This window comes from Bombina bombina, chromosome 7 (genome assembly GCF_027579735.1).
Source record: "Bombina bombina isolate aBomBom1 chromosome 7, aBomBom1.pri, whole genome shotgun sequence".
Lineage (NCBI taxonomy): Eukaryota > Metazoa > Chordata > Amphibia > Anura > Bombinatoridae > Bombina > Bombina bombina.
In genome coordinates, this window is record NC_069505.1 from 394977802 (window position 1) to 394994665 (window position 16864).

Sequence of the window (16864 nt, forward strand, 5' to 3'; positions counted from 1 at the left end):
GATGAAAAATGCCCATTATATAAATTATGCTTTGGAAGTAATTTTTCTAAGTTAGTTTGTTAGTTCTTTGCAATTACAGCTATTATGGGGATTATTTATTTGTTGTAGTTGAAATTTAGACTCCATTTTTCAAACTCAGTATCTAGTTAGTATTGTGATCCAGGTGCCTCATATACAATTACACCCTGACTCTGTTGTAGCTTTAAAGGAACCGTCTACACCTTAGTCATCTTAAAGTCTTACTTTAGATTAAGCTGCAAATATCCCCCTGCACTCCTTTCTATATCATACAGCAGTAACAGTAAAAGTTATTTTAAAATGACTATTGTTTCTCGTCACTTTGAAATGGCTGCCAAGCTCCGATCACTGATGACATCACGATACGAACTGCATCTATGCACTCTGCTGAATAACATTGACAGTCTGTTGAATCCAATTAGTGAGTCTTTTGTAACTAGTGAAGTCTTTAATTCAGCCAGATTGTGATGTCATCAGTGGGTGGAGCTTGGCAGCCATTTCAAAGTGACCAGAAACAATATTAATTTTAAAATTACTTTTTTACTGTTACTTCTGCATTCTATAGAAAGGATGCAGGGGGCTATTTGCAGCTTAATCTATGGTAAGACTTTAAGACGACTAAGGTGTAGACCAGCGGTTCTCAGCCTGTGGGTCGCGACCCCGTCTGGGGTCGAATGGTGATTTGCCAGGGGTCGCCTAAAATCATCAGAAATTAGTTTTTTTTGTCAGTTTAGTCATTCGATAGACAGACATCCCAACCTGCAAAAACTCATTTCAGGGAGGTGGCTTCACCGGCTACTGCGCAACCCCCCCCCACACACACACACAAAGAAAAGTGGTTTCATGTCCATTTAAATTGTTACCTGACCAAATTATACATATCATTTTTTATATAATATATGTGTATATATATATTAATATAAATATATAATGTTATCCACACTTTGTACAGCTCATGGCAGAAATTGTAAAACTGAACTAGAAAACATAATTTTGCAGATTACCTTTCTCTCAACATTACAAGACACCCTCCCCTCTGTTACAGGCATAGGTTGCTCCACGGCCACCTGACCTCTTAACGGCCACTCACTTACTTCAATCCTCTGTGTTATGATATGACTACCGGGTGGTTACCAGCATTTACACTGGAACACAGATGAACACAAATGAAGCAGCCAGCAGTTATTCAGCCAATCACAAAACTGCTGAACGGAAAGGACCAACAAGCGATCACACAGACCAAAAAAAAACAGTTACTGGTTAGTAACAGAGCGTGCATAAAGGTTTGTTTTGCACGCTCTGTTACTAGCTGAAGAAATTACCATAATTATATTGTTAGTTGCCAAACTATTTAATCATAATGATTTCAAACGTTTCACTTCTCGGAACTTTTTATTTTTAATGGTTTACATTACGGTATTTTGAATGGCACACCTTACGTAACATACGCTGTTGCAGGGACTTACGCACTTCGTGAAGTAATTGAAATCACATCCGCATTTTTAAAGCATAAAGATCCTAATTATTAAAGCATAAAGAAACGTTTTATTAGTGAGCCCATGATCATGGAGAGAAGAAGGTTAAAGGGACACTGTACCCAAATTTTTTCTTTCGTGATTAAGATAGAGCATGCAATTTTAAGCAACTTTCTAATTTACTCCTATTATCAATGTTTCTTCGGTCTCTTGCTATCTTTATTTGGAAAAAAGGCATCTAAGCTTTTTTCTTGGTTCAGACTCTGGACAGCACTTATTTATTGGTGGATGAATTTATCCACAAATCAGCAAGGACAACCCAGGTTGTTCACCAAAAATGGGCCGGCATCTAAACTTACATTCTTGCATTTCAAATAAAGATACCAAGAGAATAAAGAAAATTTGATAATAGGAGTAAATTAGAAAGTTGCTTAAAATTTCATGCTCAATCTGAATCACGAAAGAAAAAGATTTGGTTCAGTGTCCCTTTAAGAAAAAAAAAGTGAAGATTTTTTAAAGTATGGTTTTACTTCAATAGTTGCAGCAGGAATTGAGAAACCGCAATGTGTTATTTGTAATGAAGTTCTATCGGCCGAATCTATGAAGCCCAACAAACTGAAACGTCATTTTTATTTTAAATACATTTTTATTGATATTTAAACTATACAAAAGAATAAACAAGACCTTCTTAGGAGACATAGCGACTCAATGACAGACATTTATATGAAACCAATATTAATAAACAGCAACTAAATATTCCTGAGAAAATGTAAGACATTTGCAGTTGTATCGCTATATAGATGGAATTAATTGGTCGATTACTCTTTAAATAACAACAACCATGCATCTTGTCTATCAGCTTGCCTGGGGGAACGGAGTGGGGTCAGGACACACCATCATACCCATCTTATCCGAAATAATTATGAAGATCTTGAATACAAAGGGAGTACAGAAGAAGAGCTGGGGAAATCAAAGGGGGAAGAGGAGAAGATAAGAAAGGAAGAAGAGTAAGAAAAGAGTGCCTGCCGACCATGACACACCTAGTGGAATTTCCATCAATAAGAATAATATTATGATTAACCAACGGATGTGTAGAAACGTGTAAGATCTCTGCTGTATTGAGTCTGTCAATTGAAACAGTATTATATGGAGTCATATATGATCCAATAAAACCAGACTTTGTGAAAAGCTTCCTAAGTGTCTTGTAATATTGCTGCCTGTGCGGACATATTGTATATGAACCTAATTTTATGTAAGATTTCGTCCCAGGAGGGAGCCCCCTCCCTCCAATGACGGGCTATGCATATACGTGTGGCTGTACATAAAATTTTGATAAATTGATTAATGTCTTTATCAAACTGCCTTAAGCGTACATTCAATAGGGCTTGGTTTATCGACAGCTGAATGGGGCTATCTAGTATCCTACTTAAAAGGAGTGATAATTTATTCCAAACTAGCATAGAGTAAGAGCAGTCCCACCACATGTGTTTGTATGTTCCTTCAACTTCGTAACGGCTGTAACAGAGCTTGGACCCCCGTCTAATGGAATGAGAGGTGATGATTGGAGTGAGATACCATCTGAAAATTGTTTTAAGGCAGTTTTCCTGCATGTCGGCACTCAACAGGCCTTTACTTGCATTATATAATAAGTTATTCCAGACAGAAATATCAATTTCTGTATTGAGGTCAGCTTCCCATTTGAGCTGAAGGCTTGTTTTAGTGACTTGTGTGGAAGATTGAATTAATTGGTATAATTGTGAAATAGTTTTTCTAGGTCTGGACGAGGAGCTACAAATTTTTTCTAAGGGAGTGAAGTTGTGGCCAGTCAATTAAGGTAGGTATTTATGTATGATGGAGGATATCTGAAGATATAAAAACCAATGCAATTTGGAAGGAGACAGTTTGTCCTGAAGCTGTGTGTATGTCATTAATTTGCCTTTGTCTACTAGGTCTGCGATCCTATAAAGGCCTGTTTTCCCACTTCTGTATAGCTGGGATCTGTTCTGATGGTATGATTACTTTTAGGGGGGTCTTGAGTGAACTGTTAGGAAGAATTTTGAGAGATGAAACAAGAGTGGACCAAGTCTTGAGCATGTAATCTGTAATTGGGAATTTGTTACATTTTTTGGGTTAAGCTCTATGTGGGTCCCACAAAGCCAGCTCTTGAGGATATAGTTTGTTTATATCAGACTCCAGCGTAGTCCATCTCTGAAACGTCATTTTGATAGCAAGCATCCAGGCTTTGCTGGCAAGGATACCCAGTATTTTAAAAACAAGGCTGATGGTGTCAAGAAAAGCAGACTTGATACTGGCGGCAAGTACAACCTGCAAAACCTAGCAGCCGTTGAAGCTTCATATTTGGTGACTCTCAGAATCGAAAAAGCTAAGAAAGCTCACACCATTGCCGAGGATTTGCTGTTGCCAGCAGTCAAAGACATTGTTCGATTTATGATTGTAGCCAAATTTGTTACAAAATTAAGTGAAATTATTTCATTATCTAACGACACTGTCAGCAGAAGAATAGATGACATGTCTGCTGATATTATTCATCAGGTAATCCAGGAAATGAAATCTGCTCCACTTGGAATATTTGGCATCCAGCTTGATGAGTCTACAGATGTTGCAAACTGTCAATTACTGGTTTACGTGAGGTATATTAACCCCTTAATGACCAAGGACGTACGCCACACGTCCTCAAAAAAAATACAGTTAATGACCGAGGACGTGTGGCGTACGTCCTTGGTCTGGAAAGCAGCTGGAAGCGATCCTGCTCGCTTCCAGCTGCTTTCCGGTTATTGCAGTGATGCCTCGATATGGAGGCATCCTGCAATAACCCCCCTTGGCCATCCGATGCAGAGAGAGCCACTCCGTGGCCCTCTCTGCACCGGACATCGGTGGCCGGTATCGTTGGCGGGTGGGAGCTTACGTGGGAGGCGGGTGGGCGGCCATCGATGCTGTGTGTGGAGTGGAGGGGGGCGGGACCTATGGGGGGGTGGTGGGCGGGCGCGTGCACGGGCGGGAGCGGGTGGGAACCGCTACACTACAGAAAAAAAAAAGTTCAAAGTAAAAAAATAATAATACATTTTCAGCATTATAAATTTAATCTAAGGGATCTGGAAGGGGTTGGGGGTTGGTCTTGGTGGGGGGGAAAGCTACACTACAGAAAAGGGAATTTTTTTTAAGCTGCCAGTACCCAAGATGGCGCCCATTAAGGCAGAGGGGAAGGGTTAGAGAGCTGTTTGGTGGGGGATCAGTGAGGTTGGGGTCTAAGGGGGGATCCTACACATCAGCATATGTAAATATGCTTCTTTTCTTTTTTTAAAAAAAAGGGCCAAATACCTTTTATTTTAGTACTGGCAGAGTTTCTGCCAGTACTTAGGATGGCGGGGACAATTGTGGGGTGGGGGAGGGAAGAGAGCTGTTTGGGAGGGATCAGGGGGTCTGATGTTTCAGGTGGGAGGCTGAGCTCTACACTAAAGATAAAATTAACCCTGCAAGCTCCCTACAAGCTACATAATTAACCCCTTCACTGCTAGCCATAATACACGTGTGATGCGCAGCAGCATTTAGAGGCCTTCTAATTACCAAAAAGCAATGCCAAAGCCATATATGTCTGCTATTTCTGAACAAAGGGGATCCCAGAGAAGCATTTACAACCATTTGTGCCATAATTGCACAAGCTGTTTGTAAATAATTTCAGTGAGAAACCTAAAATTGAGAAAAATTTAACGTTTTTTTTAATTTGATCGCATTTGGCGGTGAAATGGTGGCATGAAATATACCAAAATTGGCCTAGATCAATACTTGGGGTTGTCTACTACACTACACTAAAGCTAAAACTACCCCAAAAAGCTCCCTACATGCTCCCTAATTAACCCCTTCACTGCTGGGCATAATACACGTGTGGTGCGCAGTGGCATTTAGCTGCCTTCTAATTACCAAAAAGCAACGCCAAAGTCATATATGTCTGCTATTTCTGAACAAAGGGGATCCCAGAAAAGAATTTACAACCATTTATGCCATAATTGCACAAGCTGTTTGTAAATAATTTCAGTGAGAAACCAAAAGTTTGTGAAAAAATTTGTGAAAAGTGAACGATTTTTTGTATTTGATTGCATTTGGCGGTGAAATGGTGGCATGAAATATACCAAAATCGGCATAGATCAATACTTTGGGTTGTCTACTAAAAAAATATATATACATGTCAAGGGATATTCAGAGATTCCTGAAAGATATCAGTGTTCTAATGTAACTAGCGCTAATTTTGAAAAGAAATGGTTTGGAAATAGCAAAGTGCTACTTGTATTTATGGCCCTATAGTTTACAAAAAAAGCAAAAAACATGTAAACATTGGGTATTTCTAAAATCAGGACAAAATTTAGAAACTATTTAGCATGGGTGTTTTTTGGTGGTTGTAGATGTGTAACAAATTTTGGGGGTCAAAGTTAGAAAATGTGTGTTTTTTTCCATTTTTTTCCTCATATTTTATAATTTTTTTATAGTAAATTATAAGATATGATGAAAATAATGGTATCTTTAGAAAGTCCATTTAATGGCGAGAAAAACGGTATATAATATGTGTGGGTACAGTAAATGAGTAAGAGGAAAATTACAGCTAAACACAAACATCTCAAAAATGTAAAAATAGCCTTGGTCCCAAACGGACAGAAAATGGAAAAGTGCTGTGGTCATTAAGGGGTTAAAGGGACACTGAACCCAAAATTTTTCTTTCATGATTTAGATAGAGCATGACATTTTAAGCAACTTTCTAATTTACTCCTATTATCACATTTTATTTGTTCCCTTGCTATCTTTATTTAAAAAGCAGGAATGTATGAATCTTAGCAGCCAGACCATTTTAGGTTCAGCACCATGGATAGTGCTTGCTTATTGAAGGCTGACATTTACCCACCAATAAGCAAGCATAACCCAGGTTCTCAACCAAAAATGGTCCGGCTCCGATGCATCACATTCCTGCTTTTTAAATAAAGATAGCAAGAAAACAAAGAAAAAATGATAATAGGAGTAAATTACAAAGTTGCTTAAAATTGCATACTCTATCTGAATCATGAAAGAAACAAATTTGGTTTAGTTTCCCTTTAATAATAGCTACTTTAAAGATGAATTTCATTTTTGCAAACCTCTTGAAACGACAACTACTGCGTATGATGTATTTGACACAATTGGTTAATTTCTGAAAAAGCATGAGGTCTCTTGGGAAAAGGTTTGTGGTGTTTGCACAGATGGTGCTCCAGCTATGCTAGGATGTCGGCAGGGCCGTCTTTAATACTGACTGGACCCTGGGCAAACATTTTCTTGCCCCCCCCCCCATGCAATTTTGCTCTCCACCCCAATATCCCAAAAAAAACAACTAAATCACTGCTGGGCTAATCATTAAAAAAAATTGCAATATGTGAAACTGGACCTAAGCAGTACTAATAAGTAAATAAATACATAAATTCCTCCACTCTGGAATAATTTAATATGCTTTTGAATGTGATACTGGTGTGAGGTTAGCTGGTTAAAGAGATTTAGGGCAGCCAACAGGAGCAAAGCAAGGTAAAGACTGAGACGGAAGCATAGAGGTGCAGACAGATATAAGTTTACTGACTGGAACAGTAGAACTACTATGGGAAGCTGTAAAATCTGAAACAGAGAGAAATAAAAACTATAAAAATAAACCTTACCTTAATGTGTGAAGTATCAGCATAACACTATACATCAGCCACAGCAGCACATGTCACTACTTTGCTAGGAACAAGTTCCCTCTCATCCTGCACTAGACAATGCTGCATGGGGGAGGGGCATGTGTACACTCACTTATTCTTTTCACTGACACCTTTCTACAAAACACTGTTTTCCTAACAAACATCAGTTAGTTGATCTTAGAGCCACAGCAGAAAGAGCAGGGCTAAGGGGACCAGCAGACTGGATGCTGTCTGCCCAAGGCTGCATGGATACAGATGAGTCACACAGCCTCAAGACTGAAGAGAGCAGTGTGTGAAGCTTCACAGATGCTCAAATCCTCATGTGCCTGCCACTCCAGCTTTCTGCTGCATGCGCCTATAGTGAGCCCTACCCAGAAACAATCTCCACCACCAGAGCAGTTACCTGGTGACAGTAGTAACCAAAGCAGGACCTTTTCTGATGCAGTGGGATTGACTGGATGCCTAGTTAGGGCTTAGCATCCAGTGCTGCACAGTGCACATCTAAAACAGCACATGGCACTAGCTTGGAATGTCACATGACATTGGCATGGTCTGGCACAGTTTCTCATAAATAAATATAAGCAAAGAACGTTTGACTGTGACAATATTAGGACTGACTGTGTGTGTCCTCCATGTCACATGACATCAGCAGTCTGGCATGAACTAAAAAAAAAAAAAAAAAAATTTTTATTTTTTTATTTTTTTAGGACTCTTGGGCCCCTCAACAAAGACTGGGCCCAGGGCAGCTGCCCCTTTTGCCCTGTGTTAAAGACGGTCCTGGATGTCGGTCTGGATTTCAACGTTTGGTACTGAATGAGTCACCAAAAGCTATCGGAACTCACTGTATGATGCATCGACAAATGTTAGCAACGAAGATGCTGCCACAAGAGTTACAAGAAGTAATAAAAACCGTATTAAGTGCCGTCAATTTTGTTAAAGCAAGTGCTTTAAACAGTCGACTGTTTTTGAAACTTTGTAATGAATTGAATGCATCCAATAATGTTCTGCTATTATTTCACACTGTTGTGAGATGGTTGTCAAGAGGAAAAGTTTTAAAACGTGTTTTTGATCTTCATGATGAATTAAAAAAGTTTTTTAATCAGAAAGCAAAACCACAGTTCAAAGCACTTTTCAGCAATGAAAATTAACTGCAGAAAATAGCTTACTTGGTTGACATCTTTGCAATCTTGAACGAGTTCAATTTATCACTTCAAGGACCAAATGCAATTTGTCTGAAAAAATCCGATCATTCCAAATGAAACTTCAACTTTGGCAAAAAAAATTGGATGAAAATAGAATTTACATGTTGCCCAACTTATCTGCTTTCTTTGAGGAAAATGCTATTGAACTTGACAAAAGGATTACGATAATTTCTGTCAAAGAACACTTGCAAATGCTTGCGGACGAAATTGCATAATACTTTCCAAACTTACCTGACACCACTTTTGCACTTGCTAGAAGTCCATTCACAGTCAAAGTTGAAGATGTTCTTGAGAATGCACAAGATGAGTTCATTGAACTCATTACCAGTGATGCAGCAAAAAATGATTTCTCTTCAATGTCAGTTAATGAATTCTGGATCAAGTGTTTGCAGTCATATCCTGTTCTGTCTGAGATTGTGTTGTGCCTTCTTCTTCCATTTTCAACAACATATCTTTGTGAAACAGGCTTTTCAAGCTTGTTGGTTATCAAGTCTAAATACAGAAGCAGACTTGATGCAGTTGATGATCTTCGTTGTGCTCTTGCAAAGACTGCCCCGAGAATTTCTGATCTGGTGGTAAACTTTGAGAAAGAAGCAACCTCAGCCTTCGCACTGACGCTTAAAGAGACAGTCAACACCAGAATTGTTGTTGTTTTAAAAGATAGATATTACCTTAATTACTAATTCCCCAGTTTTGCATAACCAACACAGTTATAATTATACACGTTTTACCTCTGTAATTACCTTGTATCTAAGCCTCAGCAGACTGCCCCCTTATTTCAGTTCTTTTGACAGACTTGCATTTATCAGAGCTGACTCCATGGTAAATTCACATGCATGAGCTCAATGTTATCTATATGAAACACATGAACTAATGCCCTCTAGTGGTGAAAAACTATCAAAATGCATTGAGATTAGAGGCGGCCTTCAAGGTCTAAGAAATTAGCATATGAACCTCCTAGGTTTAGCTTTCAAATAAGAATACCAAAAGAACATAGTAAAATTGGTTATAAAAGTAAATTGGAAAGTTCTTAAAAACTGCATGCCCTATTTGAATCATGAACGTTTTTTTTGGACTTGACTGTCCCTTTAAGTAAGTTTTTTGATTTGTGGTTTCGCAACACTTTTGTAGCAATGTAGTTTACTGTTATTATAGCAGTACTGTCTAATTAAGACTGTTACCGTTGTTACGCTTTGTTTTAATATTTTCACATGATTATACAATACCGTGAATACAGTTCAATACACAATGAATAAAAAATAAATAAACGGAAGTCATAAACATTTTATTCAATATTGTTAGGGTGTCGCCACAACTTTGGAAATTTTATCAAAGGGTTGCGGCACTAGAATGGTTGAGAACCGCTGTTGTAGACTGTCCCTTTAAGAAAAAGTAAGATAAATGATAAAAAATAACACAAATGTTGTAGTTATTTTCTTTATTGCTGTAATAAAAAACATGGCATGCTAGCTAACATAATTATACAACAAAAAAGTTAAAATTCAAACAAAGGAAACAATGTTAATTTTACTTATTTTATTATTGTGAGATTGCTGCTTTGAAAAAGGACACATGAAAAATACATATGTCAGGGTCCTTACACAAACCATTTCTTTAAACAGCCCTGACATATGTATTTTTCATATGTGTCCCTTTTTAAAGCAGCAATATGGTCACCCTATATATTATGAAATTAACTCTTGGTATCCTATATTGAAAAGTTTAGGTATGCTTAGGAGAAGCAATGTACTATGGGGAGCTAGTCGCTGCTTACTGGCTACACACCTTTGCCTCTTGTCATTAGCAAACCAGCCATCTTTGAGTAGCTCCCAGTAATGCATTGCTGCTGACTTTAGCTACACTATATGGCCAAAGATATATGAATGGACACACCTACTAATTATTGAGTTCAGGTGTATCAGCGAAACCAAGGTTAGGTACAGAAAAACCAGCGAATAGCCATGAAATCTCCATAGACAAATGACAGTACAATGGGTCATTCTAAAAAGCTCAGTGAGTTTAAACCTGGCAATATTATAGGATGTCACCTTTGCCACAAATAAGTTTGTAAACTTTTAACCTACTAACTCTGCCCTGTTCAACTGTGCAGTTGTTGTGAAATGGAAGCGACTAGGAGCCACAACTGCCTCTGGAAGCAACATTAGCACACAAACTGTGTGTTGAGATCTTCATAAAATGAGTTTCCATGGCCGAGCAGCTATACACAAGCCTCACAATGACATGTGCAATGCCAAGCATGCGCTGGAGTGGTGTAAAGAACGCTGCCACTGGACTCTAAAGCAGTGGAAACGTTCTCTGGAGTGATGAATCACATTTCACTATCTGGCAGTGTAATGGAAGAATCTGGGTTTGGCGGATTCCAGGACAATACCTACGGGAATGCACAGTGTCTACTGTAAAGTTTGGTGAAGGAGGGATAATGGTCTGGGGCTGTGTTTCAGGATTTGAGTTTGGGATAGGTCCCTGAGTTCCAGTGAAGGATCATCTTAATGCTACAGGATACAAAGATATTTTACACAATTGGGTGCTTCCAACTTTGTGGCTATGGTTAGAGAAGGCCCATTCCTGTTCCAGCATGACTGTGCCCCTGTCCACAAAGCAAGGTCCAGGAAGACTTGGTTTGACAAGGTTGTTATGGATGAAGTTAAGTGGTCTGCACAGACATCTCAACCTGAAAAACCTCATTTCAGGGAGGTAGCTTCATCGGCTACCCCCCCCAAACAATTATAATATTAAATAATTATTATTAGCTGTGTATACAGTACTGGGCAGTGGGCTATGTGTATGCGATACAGAGGGATCTTCTGGGGAGGGGGCAGAGGGAACATATCTATAATATTACCTAGCTGTGTATTAAGATAATTGTACTTACACATTTCTGTTTATGACCGTTTCCCTGTAAGTCTCCCTCTCACTCTGAACCCCCTCCTTCACTCAAACATGGCCTTGTGCAACAAAAATTTCAAGTGCTTCACGACAGGTAGAGTGTGTAGCAGAGGTGGGCGGAGCTTTGCAAATAACCCAGCGTTGGGGCTTAACATGCACGCTGGGAATAATTTATTTCTGTGTTATATGTGTTTTTCGGTACATGCGTGATGGGAATCAAAGTTCTCTGTGAACTCTTCGTGTCTCAGTGTCCTTGTTCCTACTATGACACTGCTAAGCATGCAAGGAATTATATTACTTTATGTGTTTCCGGGATATTGTAATTAATTGCGGGCGTCAGGGTCCGCTATTACAATGAAGGAGACTCCCAGAACTTCCGGAAGAGTTGGAATATATACCAAAATATCAAAGATAAGAGAGGGCGCATACACTATATATACACTGTACAACTTCAAAAAACAACATACACAACTCATTTAATATATGGCACTTGTACCTATTAACATACAATTATATCAAAGTCCCATGTTGAAAGTCACTATGATAGAGCAAAAAATCGGGTATGTCCTCAGTGTGAATGATGGCTGCACTCCTCTTCACAGAAGATACTGGAAAAACTATAAAATAGAAAAAAAGAGAGGGGTGTCTTAGGTGTAGAATCACCAAATCAAAAAAGCCAAAGCTTATGCACTCGAGCCAAATTGGTACTCACATTTAAAATAAGCACCCCAATGTGCTAATGGAAGCAGACTGACATAATATGGTGTACACCCACTCCAGGATATCCCTGCCAGGTAATGGAAAGTCAAGACAACAAAGGAAACCACATGTGCAGATCAACCAAATAGATGGGACAATGGAGATAATTATGCCAAATGGGTACTCACAATGTCCAATAGCACATCTATGTGCTGGTAGATGCAGACTGATAATTCTAGGTTAGGGCGTATCAGTTCTCCCACTCCAGGTGTTGCCAACGATATGGTCCAAAAACAGGATAAATGCACAAACAGCCCAATATTGGGAAATGAGAGGTAAGGTAGAAACCACTATACTTGTGTTATAGTAAAAACTTAGCCCCACTGGACACCTTTGGGATGAATTGGAACGTCAATTACCACAAACAAATACACATAATCATGCTACCAAAGTTCTCTATCTTCTTGCTGTTGAACTCCATTGTAATAAATAAAACAAACCAAGTTAAGACAGCAGCAAACACAGAATTTTTTTTACGGCACTTATTGTTCCTCATAGAACTCGGCAGCAACAATTACATATAACTGCAGCATAAGGGAAGATCACATATTTGTTTACATACATAAAATATAATTTCCCCTAAAAACCCAGAATAAATGACACATTACAAACTTACAGTATTAACGCAAAGATAAAGAAGTCACGTGATTTGTTATGCAATTTGTTTATTGCTATACAATCCCTACACATGAATTACAGGTTTTGATGACTTTCTGCACTTATTTATAACCAAACCATAGGGAGACTAAAGACATAAGAGAAGCGCTGTACCCTGTATGTCAATTGTCATTTTCAATTTAAAGGGCTAAATAGTGCTACTCTCGCTGACAGCTTGAGACCATGATATAGCTGGATGCCTCCAGGAGTGAGGTATGTTGTAATAGCACGTATCACTAAAATGGCTATCCTTTGTTGAAAATCATACCTAGGTAGGGTAAGGTGCAGTAATGCACTACTGAGAGCTAGCTTCTGATTGGTGGCTGCATATATATGCCTCTTGTCATTGGCTCACCAGATGGCTTCAGCTACCTCCCAGTAGTGCACTGCTGCTCATTTAACAAAGGATACCAAGAGAATGAAGCAAATTTAATAATAGGAGTAAATTAGAAAGTTGGTGACCAGTGCAGCTTTTTCTAAAAATAAATAAATAAATATTGATATATTTTTTTTTAGATATATATATATATATATATATATATATATATATATATATTAAATAAATATAGTTCACCAGAACTAATCATAAATACTTAAAATTTAATTAAAGGAACAGTCCGGTCAAAATTTAAATGCACATAAATGAATTACGTCTTTGAATAGAAACGTATTTACAATAGACATGTATTGGCAAAACTGCTTCTAGCAAAAGTTAACTCTGTTTTAGAATTAGCATTTTTCTCTGCACGTGCATGTGAAGCATAGCTAGATATTCTCAGTCAAAGCACCAGCATTTTAAATACTGCAGCTAATAAGAGCACTAGTGGGGCTTGTATCATATCAGTAACTAATAGAGCCATTACCAGATGGTGCGCTGAGCATACTTAAATACACTATTAACAGTTATAGCTTTTATTAGAATAATTTATTAGAATCATTTTTGCTTCTACATGTATATTATAGAAATGCTTCTATTAACAAATGAAATGCATTGATGTGGATTCCAATGTTGGCTAAAATGTCCCTTTAAAGAAAGGGTTATATGTAATATAACTACACCAACGAATAACTACAAACCAACAGCACAATAATTAAATATATTAACCTTTTAATGTTCAGTAAGGACGTTGTATCTCATAGTTGAATAATTAAATTAAGCCTTGAAACTTGTGACGTATCTCCCAGTCTCTAGTAGCTGTAGCTATGCAGGATACCATGAGCACTAGTACTTGCAAATCAAGCATGTGAGGACTTAACATACCCCTTCTAGCTGCAAAGTGTAATGAGATATCTTCATCCGTTGGGCGGTAAGTTGCCAAATTTGTTATACTTATTCCATCCACTTTGCCACTGCAATCAGCTCACTGATAAGGCGTAGCGTTCGCTTGTACTATTGTATGGTCTAACTGAATTTGATATATGCATTCGGATCTTTAGTGAGGATGAAAATGCAGAAATATGTAGGGTTGCCAACTGTGCTCCATAAAAATACTGGAAGACCTATAGGTGACTGGACATGGGACGTAGCTGGGTTCACACATGTCCCAACAAAAGCTAAAACTTAGGCCCCGCCCCTGATCCCACAGCATATATTTTTCACAACTAAGCAGTCATTTTATCCCCTTGGTTGCCAGTAACACATATACGTAGTAGTGATGTGACCCCCTTGGTTGCCAGAAGTAAACACCCAGCAATGATTGAACACCCCAATGGTTACGTGTAAGACATATAATAGAACATGCAAAGTGTAACTTTTTTTGAGCCATATTTCTAATGCATAAAGGCCTAGAAGGCTCTTTACATTTAGCTGACAGGGGTCTTTAAATGTCCAGTATTTGTGTACAGATTGTACTGGACAACCTGCTAAAAAACTGGACATCTTATTTGTATGGTTCAGATTAACTATAATTAATATAAAATTGAAACAGACATAACAGCTTCTAAATGTGGGAACTCTATTATTAAATAATGACAAATCTAGCACCTGTAGTCGCTTAGCTACACTGCTAATGAGTATGGCTGGTAACCCCAGAGGTAATCACATGACATGTTCCTGAGGCTCAGCCATAGCTCTGTTGATATTACCAGACCAAAGCAGGTCATGTGATTTTAATAATCTATTCCCAACATATGAGCACTGGAAACGCAGGATGTATAATGGGAGTTGTGTTAGAACTTAAAGGGACAGTAAGCACCTTGTAATTACAAGACATTTCTGTTACCGTCCTACAGTATAACATATGAGCCAAGTGTAAACATTTATTTAACAAAATACAATCCTGTTTACTGCAGTTGGTTTTCAATAGAAAAACTGCACCCAACACTTACCTTATTTGGAGGAGCCAGCCAGCCAGTCGGCAGAATACAAGGCTAATTAGTATAAAGTGAATTGTTTTACAGTTGTTATCTATTAAAGACAATTAGGAAAAGATCTGATGCAGAGTTAGCTATGAAAAGTAAGCAGGATGCAGTTCCAACTCAATGTACAATTTTCATAGCTAAATTAAATGAAAAGGGGCAAAATAAATGAAAAGGGGTCAAAACAAAATTTATGCTTACCTGATAAATTTCTTTCTCTTGTGGTGTATCCAGTCCACGGGTTCATCCATTACTTGTGGGATATTCTCCTTCCCATCAGGAAGTTGCAAGAGGACACCCACAGCAGAGCTGTCTACATAGCTCCTCCCCTAACCCCCACCTCCAGTCATTCGACCGAAGACAAGTAAGAAAAAGGAGAAACTATAGGGTGCAGTGGTGACTGTAGTTTTAAAAAATAAAAACACCTGCCTTAAAGTGACAGGGCGGGCCGTGGACTGGATACACTACAAGAGAAAGAAATTTATCAGGTAAGCATAAATTTCGTTTTCTCTTGTAAGGTGTATCCAGTCCACGGGTTCATCCATTACTTGTGGGATACCAATACCAAAGCTTTAGGACACGGATGAAGGGAGGGACAAGGCAGGCACTTAAACGGAAGGCACCACTGCCTGTAAGACCTTTCGCCCAAAAATAGCCTCCGAGGAAGCAAAAGTATCAAATTTGTAGAATTTAGAAAAAGTATGAAGCGAAGACCAAGTCGCCGCCTTTCAAATCTGTTCAACAGAGGCCTCATGTTTAAAAGCCCATGTGGAAGCTACCGCTCTAGTAGAATGAGCTGTAATTCTTTGAGGAGGCTGCTGGACAGCAGTCTCATAAGCTAAACGGATTATGCTTCTCAGCCAAAAAGAAAGAGAAGTTGCCGAAGCCTTTTGGCCTCTCCTCTTATCAGAGTAGACAACAAACAATGCACATGTTTGACGAAAATCCTTAGTAGCTTGCAAATAAAACTTTAAAGCACGAACCACGTCAAGATTGTGTAACACACGTTCCTTCTTTGAAGAAGGATTAGGACACAGTGACGGAACAACAATTTCCTGATTAATATTCCTATTAGATACTACCTTAGGAAGAAAACCAGGTTTGGTACGCAAAACTACCTTATCTGCATGGAAGATCAGATAAGGGGAATCACACTGCAAGGCAGATAACTCTGAAACTCTTCGAGCCGAAGAGATAGCTACTAAAAACAGAACTTTCCAAGATAAAAGCTTGATATCTATGGAATGCAAGGGTTCAAACGGAACCCCTTGAAGAACTTTAAGAACTAAATTTAAACTCCATGGCGGAGCAACAGGTTTAAACACAGGCTTGATTGTCACCAAAGCCTGACAAAACGCCTGAACGTCTGGAACATCAGCCAGGCACTTGTGCAAAAGAATAGACAGAGCAGAAATCTGTCCCTTTAAGGAACTAGCCGATAATCCATTTTCCAATCCTTCTTGGAGAAAAGATAGTATCCTAGGAATCCTGACCTTACTCCACGAGTAACCCTTGGATTCACACCAATGAAGATATTTACACCATATCTTATGATAGATTTTCCTGGTGACAGGCTTTCGAGCCTGAATCAAGGTATCAATGACCGACTCGGAGAAACCACGTTTTGATAAAATCAAGCGTTCAATCTCCAAGCAGTCAGACGCAGAGAAATTAGATTTGGATGTTTGAATGGACCTTGGAGTAGAAGGTCCTGCCTCAGCGGCAGAGTCCATGGTGGAGAAGATGACATGTCCACCAGATCCGCATACCAAGTCCTGCG

The 16864-nt window shown here is 38.7% G+C and overlaps 1 protein-coding gene across 4 annotated transcripts in view; it reads right to left on the reverse strand.

The window, feature by feature from the left end:
• Positions 1-16864, reverse strand: part of MST1 (macrophage stimulating 1) — a 193495-nt gene that overhangs the window by 152209 nt on the left and 24422 nt on the right. The window contains exon 1 of one of the 4 annotated variants that reach the window (XM_053721134.1): positions 11819-12138. The exons of the other annotated variants lie outside the window; for them this stretch is intronic. The gene's annotated coding sequence lies outside the window, so the exon portion shown is untranslated. Of the gene's footprint in view, positions 1-11818; positions 12139-16864 lie in introns of those variants that run through there. 4 annotated transcript variants of the gene reach the window in all.